Here is a 12,952-nt window from a genome sequence, read left to right on the forward strand (position 1 = left end):
TTAACATTCCACACAACAAAATAAGTAATAAAAGTATGTATGATTTGTGCTGATATTGTATCGGATCAATATCGGTCGATACGCAAGGCTGCAATATCGGTATCATATCGGAAGTGAAAAAGTTGTATCGGGACATCCCTAATGTGAAGCATTTTCCTGTCATGTTGGGGCCTGATTTCAAATAAAGAAAAAAAAAAAAAACAGGTCAGATTGCTTTTGCCATTTCAGACGGTTATTTTTTTTATTTTTTTCTCGTCTGTTTTGCCTGAAAATCAGAGGCCCACCTCCTTTTGTTATTGACACTTCAAATTCTGCATGATCATCTTTAGTTTTTATCTAAACCTAAGAAGAAAAAACAACTAAAAGCAATAATCTGGGGCATCTGAAGGTCGTTTGGTGCTTAAATAAAGGAAAGTGACAGTAGAAAATCCAAAATCTTCATCACAGGCAAAGAAGACATGTACGCTTGAATACATTTTCCCTATGCCACATTTACTGCATCAATCACTTACTTGTTATTACATTGTTATTAGCCCAAGAAGGATTGACTCTACAACTTCGATTGTCTTCCTCTTGACCACTAACTCCATCCGCTGCACGTTTTTCCTTTACCTCCTCATCAATTACACCCTTGTCCTTTCTGACTCCTTGATTAACAAAGTTCGACCAGCCCGAGTCTGCCAGACACTTTGTTTCACTTTGGTTCAGACACTTTGTTTCTTACATAAATAAAAGACTATTATTCTGTTACAGGAAACACATTATAACCCTTGTATTGCAGACACTATTCAAGCACAAAGGGTAATTAACGGCAAGTGAGGTTAGAATTTTAAGTGGAGGGATCTGAATTAGGATTTCGTGCTGGCATGCGTACAATTGCCTTCTTTAGAATAGATGAGGTAATCTAAGGCTCCCTTTTACTCTTATGTAATTGTGAATATGTGCAATTGCCTCAGTCTGCCTCCTCACGGACAGCAATAGCAGTCTAGTGCAGAGCCACGGGGACTAAAATAGTTAGTCATGTGTTCATTATCGCTGTCTTCTTCTAAGTGCTCACCCTTTATCCTGAAACATTAAACAGGTTAAGTGGGTCCCTGCGAGTGTGTGAGAGAAAGAAAGGAGAGAGGGACTGGGAAACAGACGTGACGGGAAGAGAGGAAACCAGGTTCAAGGGTTGTAGAAACTTCAAAGGTTATTATTATCATTTTTACTGCAAGCTGAAGCCATGATGCCTCAGCATCCCTCAAGCTTCAATCATCATGTAAAGCTGTTGCTGAAAACATAATCAGGAAGCAACGTCTATGCATCCAAACGCATTGATTACAGGGCTGGGCGGTATACCGGTTCAAACCGAACACCGCTATATATTTTCGTTATGATGTGAATTTTTAATATACCACCATACAGGTGGACTTGATTACGCAACGTTTGGAATGCTACGCTGCGCCGCGTTTCAGACCGTACCCTTTTCAACGTTGCACTTCTAAATAAGAAGGTGAACAGTAGCACTCTGGTGTTAGTTGTTGTGTAAATCATACGTGTAAATGGATAAAGACGCAACTGAAAGCTCTGAAGCTGCATGCGAGCATGTGCCTGCGTGCGCATGCCTCTGCTACAGGAGAGCAACACTCACGTACACGGAGGCACGGTTAGCTTAGCATGTCGGCAGTAACGCACAATAAAAGAGAGCAAAGGATCGCAATTTGTAATTCTTATAATGCGGAAATAAGTTCTGGTGGAGCTGCAAACAAAACGCTACCTTATTCACCATAAGAAACCACCACACCACTGAGTATGCAGCATTTATAGCTAGAAATCATGCTAATGCTAAAGCTAAGCTAGCGCAGCAAAGAGCCATACAAGCTTGTATTACTACTAGTGTGGAATTATTCTACAATATTCACTCATCATCAACCATCCTAAGTCAATCTACTGCAGTAATTCCTCTCTCTTATCTTTATCTTTATTTTTCTTTATCCTAAACCCTTTATTTATCCCTTATCCTTATGTTTATCACTATTATTATTATTATTGCTGCTGGCTTGTATTTTAGTTTTTTTGTTCCGCGCACCGACTACCAAATCAAATTCCATGTGCTGCTTCTTTTTTTTTTTTTTAACTGTACTCTGTAAAATAAACTGATTCTGATTCTGATTCTCAACCAGTAGAAAATGCTGTGAACACCTGATTATGCATGAAAAAAAAAAAAAAAAAAAAAAAAAGTCATATACTGTGATATACATTTTTGGTCAGCCCTAATTGATTATGAATTAAGTTTACTCCGATTTAGAAATGACACATCCCATCAACATTTACAGTAATGCAGAAAAATCCTGATAATATATTTACATTTTGACCAAAGCTAAGAAGAGAAAAGTAACGGTGAGAAAATGTGTGATGCAAAATATACAAATAAAAACTTTATAACTAATCCTTTACACAATTGTTTATATCCTACAGAATATTATTACTCATGGATTGATCATTCACTTTTTGTTGGCCAGAAGCTAATAATCACTTTCATTATAATTATTATTAATATGCAAATTAATATAGTCAAAGCTTAGTTTTCAAACATATTAGTTTCAAAACAACAGAACACATTTAATTTTAATTCAAAATCCAAGTTTTGGTCCTATCAAATTTGCATTTATTGGGATGAACTCACTGCACAATGAATATTATCTCTCTTTCTCAATGTGCTCTGCTTTTATATTAGGTTAATTAGAGCAAAAAAAATTATAAATAAAAATATAAATTATAGCTTCATTATTGTTGGTGACCAATGATTTGAAGAGTTTACTCTGCTTCTACAGGCAGAGGTCCTCAGCCTTGTGTTGAGTCAGCAAACTTGGGTTTGCACCTTATTTCTCCAGTCACACACACAGTATGACTCAGCATAAATCCTTCAAAGAACTGAAGTAACAGCTAATTGGCTGTTATAATATACAATGATAGCGTTTTTGAAACAGCAATAAGGTATGAATAAATTATTTATTCAGAGAAATAGTGGAGGCTGTTGTTGGCAAAATATAAACTTGGTGGTTGCCACGGTAACATGAGACAAAAAAAAAGGATGCCACCAACATGAATGCAAAGGATCATGGGAGTACAGGAATATGATGGTTGAAAGTAGAAAAATTTGAAAATGAGATGAAAACTACAGTATATGTTTAGTGTTTGGGGACACATGCTATTATTATTACCCTTATTGTTAGAGTGAAGCTGTGAGGGTGAAAGTGATATTTATATATTGCTTTTATGGCTTCATTATTTTTTTAAGTATATTTCTAAATCAGTCATTTTACTTATACTTAAGTACGTTTTTAAAGAACTAAAGGAATTTGTTCTATTTCTACACCAAACCGTTAAAATAGTTTAAAACCAACAGTACTGTACGGATTTTAGGTCAGTAATTAATGAAGGCACAATAAACATAATCCATATGTTCTTCGTCGTGCCATTTCTGATCAAAGCCCAGCCATTTTCTTCAGTTCAGGTTGAGATTTCTACCTATTATGTTGTTGCCCACATGGCACATTTAGAGTTCATAAATGTAGCTATACTTCAAAACTGAGAATGTGTATTTGAATTTGAATTGAATTTTCTTGGTGTTGTCTTATTTAAAAAAAAAAAAATTGTACATTTCGACAAACCTTTTATACTATACAGATGATTACGTTCCAAATTTGCAAGATTTGGTATCTTCCTTTTTAAGTTTATATATGAGGTGTTTACTGTATGCAAGGAAACCGTGACAATATTTATTACCAAAAAAAATGTTTTTGTATTTTATGTATGACTTACTTGTACTTGTACTTGAGTACAATTTCAATCAATTAACAGTACTTCTACTTGACTAGGATATCAGTACTCTTTACACCTCTGATTATTACCCTTATTGTTACAGTGAAGCTGTGAAGGTGATTAAAAGCTTAGGAAGGGGGGGAACCCGAGCTCAGCCAAGCCAAGCCACCACTTTTAATTTTCGTCTACACGTCGTAATCCCAACGCTACACTGTGAACTTGAAGGGGAGCCATCTGTTCCTGCCCTCACCTATGGGACGCCGATCGTAAAGTTACGCATGCTAAAATAAACCTCAGCTTTTTGCAACATTTAGCAACAAACCATGTTTAAAAAAACATGTGACTTTTGACCAGATTTACAGCAATATTTGTGAAATTTGTGATATTTCCTTTCACGTAAAAAAAAAAAAAAACATGTCAATTGTGAATCTAAATCTAAATGTTAAAATGTTAAATCGAAATCCATCCAACCATACATTTTCAGACCCGCTTGTTCCTGTTTTCAGGGTCGTGGGGGTCTGCCGGTGCCTATCTTCAGCTCAGACTGGGCGCTAGGTGGGTAAATCTAAATCAAAATGTTAAATATTGAATATAAATCTAAATTTAAATGTTAAATCTAAATTTAAATGTTAAATTTTAAATCTAAATCTAAATGTTAAATCTAAATTTAAATGTTAAATCTAAATGTAAATGTTAAATCTAAATCTAAATGTTAAATCAAAATGTCATGGGCTCATAATAGCTAAATATTTAGTTTCACCTGTGACATTTAGATTCAACATTTAGATTTATTTTTTTAATTTTATTTATTCAGTTCATTTCCGACATGGATGCATTGACAGAAATTCATTTGACATTCAGAGCATCATTGTTTTTTTTTTTTTGTTTTTGTTTTTTTTTTGTCCTTTTGCATTTAACATTTAACATTTACATTTAGATTGAACATTTACATTATGTTTTTACGAGAGAGAAAAAAAATACTGGAAATCTTTTCAAAAGTAACATAAACAAAAGAAATCAGATATGTTTTTTAAACGTGGTTTGTTGCTAAATGTTGCAACAAAAAAAAAAAAAAAAAAACTTTACAATCGGCGCCCCATACTCACCTGGCCTACATTATCTCGGTCATGGGTGGAAGAAATGTCCAGTGCAAGTCCAACATCATGAGACACACACATGAAACACACACTGTGCTACTGAGAGGCTGTGGATGATCTAATTAGCATCAGAAACAATTCCTCCATATTTAGAGAAGGAAACAGGCAGTGCATCACATCACAGGCCTCCTGTGCCCACCCTCTTCAACACCAAGGACAGCGGTCGACACGGAGCGCCTGTGACAGCCATGACAACACATGGGCCCAATGAATCCCTCTTTATATGTGCACGGACTGATGAGTGTTTCCACAGAGCACACACATGCACACACACACCAAACCCAAAGACAAGCTTTAACACGCCTGTAATTTTTCGCCTCCCTGCAAGAACCATCCTCACCATCATCTCCATGTTAGTAACCGAGCCGCACCAACACGTTAAAAAAGCCCGCACATACCTGCTCGTGTCCGGGGTTCCGGGAGCTCACATGTCCCGCCGCTTGTGTTGTCCGCTTCCAGCAGGGATTAGCAGTGCGGTGGGCACCGTTATGTGTCTGCCAGCGCCATGTTATTATCACTAAGTGGAGGACTGTGTCTGCTACATCCGGGGCTGCTGAGGGCAGCGAATGAGCGCAGTGAGAGGCGGAGAGGGCGGAGAGCGTGTGTGGAGCACCTGTGTGCACGCACGGTGTGAGCACTGCCAGCCTCCCCAACCATCACCATCATCATCATCATCATCACCATCATCATCATCATCATCATCATCATCATCAATGAGAGAAACCATTTTTTATCAATATACATCAATATGTTCACCTTTAGAGAGGCTGTTGGTAATTCAAAACCTCAGAAAACGTTATTAGTCACTTGATGGAGAAAAGGTTAATGTGATGGATTATTGGTTCAAACTGTTTTATTACGTCAGGGACGGAACCTCAGGGTGGCCACTGTGGTGATAATGTTATCATTGTCAGTAGTGGAAATAGCTCTTCATCAAAATTGTTGGTCTATCTATCTACTGTATCCACCCATTCATCTATCTACCTACCTATCATCCATCTATCTATCTATCTATCTATCTATCTATCTATCTATCTATCTATCTATCTATCTATCTATCTATCTATCTATCTATCTATCTATCTATCTATCTAACTATCTATCTATCTACCTGTCTGTCTGTCTGTCTGTCAATCTACCTGTCTGTCTGTCTGTCTGTCTGTCTGTCTGTCTATCTATCTATCTATCTATCTATCTGTCTGTCTGTCTGTCTGTCTGTCTGTCTGTGTCTGTCTATCTATCTATCTATCTATCTATCTACCTGTCTGTCTGTCTGTCTGTCTATCTGTCTGTCTGTCTGTCTGTCTGTCTGTCTGCCTGCCTGTCTGTCTATCTATCTATCTATCTATCTATCTATCTATCTATCTATCTGTCTGTCTGTCTGTCTGTCTGTCTGTCTGTCTGTCTGTCTATCTATCTATATATCCATCCATCTATCTAGTAAAATCTCTAAAATAAATATAAATATATGCATGTGTGTATTACAGCTTACAAATCACATTGGGTCACGTTTACAAAATAAAAATACATTATATAAAATAGTTTAGGTTCAGCAGACTTGGTAGCCCCTCCCCCAGAATAATTGTAGGGTACAAGCTTTGTGACAGCCTGTATCTCAGCCCTCATTGATCTCTCATCTGTCTCTCTGACAAGATGCTTGTCACCTGGCCTTGGTCCCCTGTGTGTGTGTCTGTGTGTGTGTGTGTGTGTGTGTGTGTGTGTGTGTGTGTGTGTGTGTGTGTGTGTGTGTGTGTGTGTGTGTGTGTGTGTGTGTGTGTGTGTGCGTGTGTGTGTGTGTGTGTGTGAGGAAAAGCATCTGTGCATTTATTTCTATCAGCTGGTCACACAGGTGGGAAATTTGAGCTGAACTCATCATGTCAGAAGTGCATTCTTGGCCTTACTGCACGTATGTGCTGCATATGTCAATCTAGTCCAGTTTTTCTCAGTCGCTTTGGTACATTCTCAAAACAATTTGTACAAATCGTAAAAAAAAACTTTGCCTCCTCAGCAAAAGTTAGTCTCTTGCTCCAAATATTTTGTCCATCACTCAAAAGTGATGGACAAAATGTGTCATAGAACGTTTAAGTGCCATCAGAAGGATGAGTACTTGGGTCATTGTGTATAAATAAGACAAAATGCTTAGACATTAGAGATGCAACGATTAATCGTAAGGCAGTTAAAAATCGATTCAAAGGTACCACGGTTCACATTGATGCTCTGAAAATTGAATCGCAGTACTTTTTTAAAACAGCATTACATTTATTTATTTCATTCAAGATTTATTTTTAGTTAAATTGCATTGTTTTGAATAGTTTATCAAGGGATTCTTTTGACAATGAAAAATAAAAGTAAAATAGTATAGTTTTTTCCCCAAAAAAATAAAGGAATTTTTTTCAGTCATCATTTGTCTACAGTCCCATTTTGTAAAATAAATCGTGAGAAAATCGTATCGTGAACCCTGTATCGTGAATTGAATCGTATCGGGAGTTGAGTGAATCGTTACATCCCTAGTTAAAATGCTTAGACATGTTGTCAATATAACAGTGAACTCTGAATAGATGTCACTGTAAACCCGAACGTTCAATGTACTTAAGTATATTAAGTAGTTTATACTCAATGTTAAAAAAAAAGAAAAAAGTTCTACTAACTTAATTATGTCTAGTTGGTGTAACATGTTCTTCCTTTTTGAGTAACTTTAACTTTAACTACATTTGTTTAGTAAGCATAACTTAAAAACGCAACTTAAGTACAAATTAATAGAATTAAGTAATGACATGCTAAGAATAATACAATCCTATTATTTCAACTAGGGATTATTTAAAAATAAACTTTATTCATATAGCACTTTAATTTAACTGTTACCAAAAAGTACAAGTAGCCAGTCATCCAACCTTTTCAGTTTTGAAATTTTTTTGACTTTTAAGTTAATCAATTTAAATAAATTGAGGCAATTGATTGCTTCAATTTTTTTTTTTTTAGTTCTAGTAACATTTACTAGTAACATAAAATTTAGTTTACAGTGTAACGTTTGGATGTAAAATTGTTAGTTTGATTGATTCCAAGAGACTGGACAAGATTCACATTTACGCTTGTTCAGTTTGTGCTTCAAAGTTGTATATGTTGGTTAATCTTTTTTTTTATTATTTATTCATTTTATTTATGTTCGTTAATCTAATGATTCACACATTTCACTTCATTAAAGGAAGTGAAGATTCACCTGGGAGCAAGTACAAGTAAGTCATACATAAAATACTCAAGTACAAGTAAAAAGTAGCTCAATTAGATAGTACTTCACCCCCCACATTTAGTTTAGTTTAGTTTAATGTACAATTGTTTTCAAAAATAAAATAACACCAATGAACTCAATTCAAAATAAAATAATTCTCATGCTCTAAGTATAGCTTCATTTATGAACTCTAACACGGGGAAAATAACCTCCATTCAATGCTGTTTTGGCGCCTTGCATTACGTTTAATCTGCTTGGTTGGTTACTAAACTCAATTACAATTGAATTATGATTATGACAGCAACAGATTTTTTTTTTTTTTTTTTTTATTGAAGAAAAATAGAATATTTTACATACAATTTTTTTTTTTTTATACAAAATTCTTTTTTTTTGTGCAACAGATTTTTTAAATTACAATCATAACTGCACCATAATTGTAATTAATTATCAACTACACAATTACAATTATTATTGACCCCAAAGCTGATAGAAACACTTTTTAAAAAAAATAAATATATGAGCTATTACCCATTTATGTCCTACAATACAGATTGAATATAGAAATGTCAGCTGACCTAAAAAAATACAACAGCCTCCTGGTGACCTTTCATCAAACAGTAATTGCATAAAAAATAAATGTGAGGCTCTGTCCAAGAATTTGACATCTCCATCTAGTGGTATTTATTGTTAATACACAGGTCAACAAGGTGAGTCAAGTACAGTATGTGATGGTATAGCAGCAACCGCCATTAAAGATAGGACAGCGTCTCTGAGTGAAAGCTGTATATTACTAATCACTTCATTAAACTAATCTCCTGGCAGAAAATGATGATGTCATTGGTGCACAGTTTTACAATCAGCTTCCTGGAGACATCAGCTGTCCCCATGGCAACTGCAGCAGTATTGTAGTACTGTAGTTGGATTCATCTCCTTTACTCTCTCACACACACACTGATTTCATCCATCGTGCTCACAAATATTTTTTTTTTTTTTTTTTAAAGCAAGCATCCTAGTGTTGAAAACCAAAGTAAGGCTTGCGTGTTTATTTACAGTATATGTTTATTTGTTCATTGGATCCCCAAAAATCAAGATTCTAGCACATATAAGAACAGAAAAAATAAAAAAAAAACAGTGTTAAAAAAATAAATAAATAAAATAATATATATATATATATACAGAAACATTACAAAAAAAGGTACAAAAAGACACATTGTCATTGCAGCAACAAATACATTAAAAAATACATGATATATACATTAAAACACATTTTTAAATTTAAATATGACTTTCAGTACCCTAGGCAATTTGTTGAGTAAGTAAAAAGTGGAGTTTCACACAAGTCAAGTATCGTATGAGTGGATATGATGGGAGTATTTCATCTTTTCTTGAAATAACCTTGGTTGGCCAGTTAAAATAATCTTTTTTTTTTTTTTTTTTTCTAAATAAAAAAAAGAGAGAGGGGGGAAAAAAGAAAAAAGTAATAATATTAAATAATCTTCTTTATAAATTCAGTTTAGTTTACTTCAATAGGGGACAGTGCAATTTCATAAAACACATGATTAAACATGAGTTAAAAAAAAAAGCCAGAATTAGCCAAGGAGGCTATTTTTCGTCTGTAGTCCCCTGGCCATGATGTTAAAAATTTCAATAAAATACATTAAAAGACATAAACATGACAAACATACATGATAGAAAAACCAAATCAAGACAACGGTAACAATAAGTTGACACATTACAGGATAAACCAAGCATACAAACACGACAGCTCACAGTCAAAGATGACAGGTCTAAGTAAATATTAGTACATTATTATGCATTTTAGTGTTCTGACTCCGAGCAGCTTGTTTTCTTCTGCCCAACAGCAGCATGTTTCATAGTCCTCTCCTTTACCCACAGCCTCCCCATTGGATGAAACCTCCTGCAAATGACATCATTACTTCCTCCCCTCTTATTGAACAGCATATGTCATAACCACATGGTGAACATCCACTCCAATTAAACACTTCTATTTGCAATCACATTCAAATTAAGCCATTTTTTTTTTTTTTTTTTTGATGCACTAAATTGCTGTGAAAACCGATAACAATCACACAGTAGAGGAGATTATAGGGAACATATTTTATTTAAGGCTTCTGAATCAGGCTAAAGAGGAGCTAATTGTGGACAATCTGCAGCTTTCAATAATCCTTTATCAAAGCTTCTTTTTTTGCTTATCAAAGGTGAATATAATAATGCGTGCGCTGTATTTGATCAAATGATTATCTACTGTATGTCAATCAAGTCACTGCTAGGTTGTGGGAAAAGTCTAAGAAACGTTCTTGAAACAGTTTGAAGTCAAGTGAATTATTTCTTTGAAAAGGCTTTGGGAATAAACACTCATTTCATTTGTGTGAGGTTATGTTATTAATGGTGACCTGAAATAAAAGAGTTTAGTGGAGGGACTCTGGAGCACACTTAATGGATTTAAATCACTTCTACTTACTAAGGGTGTGAGGGAAAAAAAAATGGATTCTGTGCTATATCGCGATATTTCGCCTCACGATTATCAAAATAATGTTGATATCGATGTTTTTTAATCATGTTTTTTAAATGGAAAAAAAAAAACATATTTATTCTGCTAACAGATGCATACAGTATTACATAAACGCCCGATCACTGGGTGTCAGTGAACCACATACGACCTTGTTAAACTACCTCACTACGCAATGCACTTTAGCTTAAAACTTGATTGAACTTTATTTTCATAAAACATACACTTTTATAGATGAACTTAACAGAATCAGAATCTGTTGTAGAAGCAAGTGAAACTTTTTTGAAAAATGTGATTTGACAGTTTGACTAAAAACAACCCACTTGTTTTTGTTATTGGTACCGGAATTACACTTAGTTACCAGTTATTTCATACCATTTTGTACATGTAAAGGTGAAATTTGTAATTATTCACATTGCGATATATCGCGATGTATATTGTATTGTTTAGTATCAAGATATATCATGTCGTGACATGTAAATCGTGAATTGTATATTATCGTCAGACTCATGGCAATGCACACCCCTACTACTTACATTTATCAACAGCTGTAACCTAGTGCTTTAGGGCTTTTTAGTGATGAACCAATGTAACTGTAATGTAGTTGTGTTATTAGTCATTTTAATGTAAAATTAGTCACAATTTGAACAAAACGGTTGAATGAAATGTTGGGATGTTTTACGACAAACTGTCTTTGTGTGAAAAATGTCTTGTATGTCTAAAATGTTGCATCTGGTGGTGTGGATGGTGATGACAGAAAAGGTGGTGTAGAAGAAAAAGACAACCTATAAATCAGTGAAACAGGGAGCTTGGTGTTTGACCCCCAAGTTTAAATCTACCTGAATGGTACACTGACTCAAAAATGAAGGCCTCTTAGCTCTTCACTGTGATGAAGCTTTTAATATCAAGATGTTAAATACTTTGATACACTTCCAAACAAAAACAACACCCACACAGACCAACGCGTGCACAGCTTTGGTCAACTTGATTGCCCAAGATGGCAACGCCCTTTAATCTTGCACCTAATGGCTGATGTGGAGAACCACAGCTGTGCTCTGGAGGTCAGGGAGTGCTTTCTTTAGGCTCATGAAGAATTAATGAACACAAATGAACACATGGAGCAAACACAGGTTGGCCATGACAGCTGAGACGTTTTTGTCAAGGCTTTTACATTTTCAGCATTTGTCAGCCTATGGAGGCTTTGAAAAAAAAATGATACTACATTTTAAAAGAAGGCATTATAAATGTGATTCTACGGTATTCTCAAGGTTACATATATAATTAATTATTTTAACCTTTTAATAGTCCTTAAAGCAATATTTTGCAGATGAAATGCTCTATTGCTATAAAAGCATTCACCCGCGTTTATTTCTGCTCTCATTTGCAGAAAAGGTCACGTCAGTCTCCTGAAATCACTGCTTTTTTATAATTAAACAATACGTTTTTAACGTCAGTGGCTGTTCATTTGAAATAAAATTGTCCATCTTGTCATAGGTGCATCAGTGCGTGTGTAAAAGCAGCTTTTGGAGGAAGTTTAAAGTTACAGCCGGGTGGGATTCAGGCAGGATTAATGTCTTGTGCATTCGAAGACGTTCTGACATTTGTGACATTTTTCAGCTCACATGATGGTTAATCTAATAATGTTGGAGGGACAGCCACTGCAGCTGTCAGCACAGCACAGCACACATGTAAAAGTGCTTCATCGCAGCTACTTCTGCATATTTGTTGGATTATTACTGCATTGGCTGAGGTCTGTCATCACACAAACCCACAAAAATAGAATGCTAATGCTTTCAAAACGGTTCATTTTACGAACATCCCAGATAGCGCGCATACGTCTCGCCGATGTCGGCCTCAGATCGTGCGTCGGCATTCTACCCCTAATGCCTCATTTTGTGTGTTTTTTCCCCCCAAATCAGTGATAGCACTTGTAAAAATTGTAGAATTGCAAAATGTCACTTCCATGAAGCTGTTTTTTGTGCTGGGGCTCTTTTGGCTATGTTGCTGAATGTGTGTGTGCTATCAGGGATGATCTCATGTAGAATAAAATATCAAGTTGCCTGTTAAAAAAAAAAAAAGCCCCATTAACCTAACCTGAGGCTGAACCGAGCAGCGTAGTCTGACTTTTTAACTGCTGATGCGTGAATCACTTGGGGCACTGAGTGGAGCATTATATGTGAGTTTTAATTGTGTTACTCTGTGTAGCCTGGACACACACTGCATGTGTGTTAT

The 12,952-nt window shown here is 35.4% G+C and overlaps 1 protein-coding gene across 1 annotated transcript in view; it reads right to left on the reverse strand.

Annotated features, from left to right (window-relative positions):
- pak5 (p21 protein (Cdc42/Rac)-activated kinase 5) overlaps positions 1–5,603 on the reverse strand; it is a 100,828-nt gene extending 95,225 nt beyond the window's left edge. Inside the window, exon 1 of the mRNA XM_028439913.1 lies at positions 5,363–5,603. The gene's annotated coding sequence lies outside the window, so the exon portion shown is untranslated. The remainder of the gene's footprint in view (positions 1–5,362) is intronic.
- Positions 5,604–12,952: the final 7,349 nt, after the last annotated feature.

The sequence above is a fragment of the Gouania willdenowi genome, chromosome 24 (assembly GCF_900634775.1).
Source record: "Gouania willdenowi chromosome 24, fGouWil2.1, whole genome shotgun sequence".
Classification (NCBI taxonomy): Eukaryota; Metazoa; Chordata; class Actinopteri; order Blenniiformes; family Gobiesocidae; genus Gouania; species Gouania willdenowi.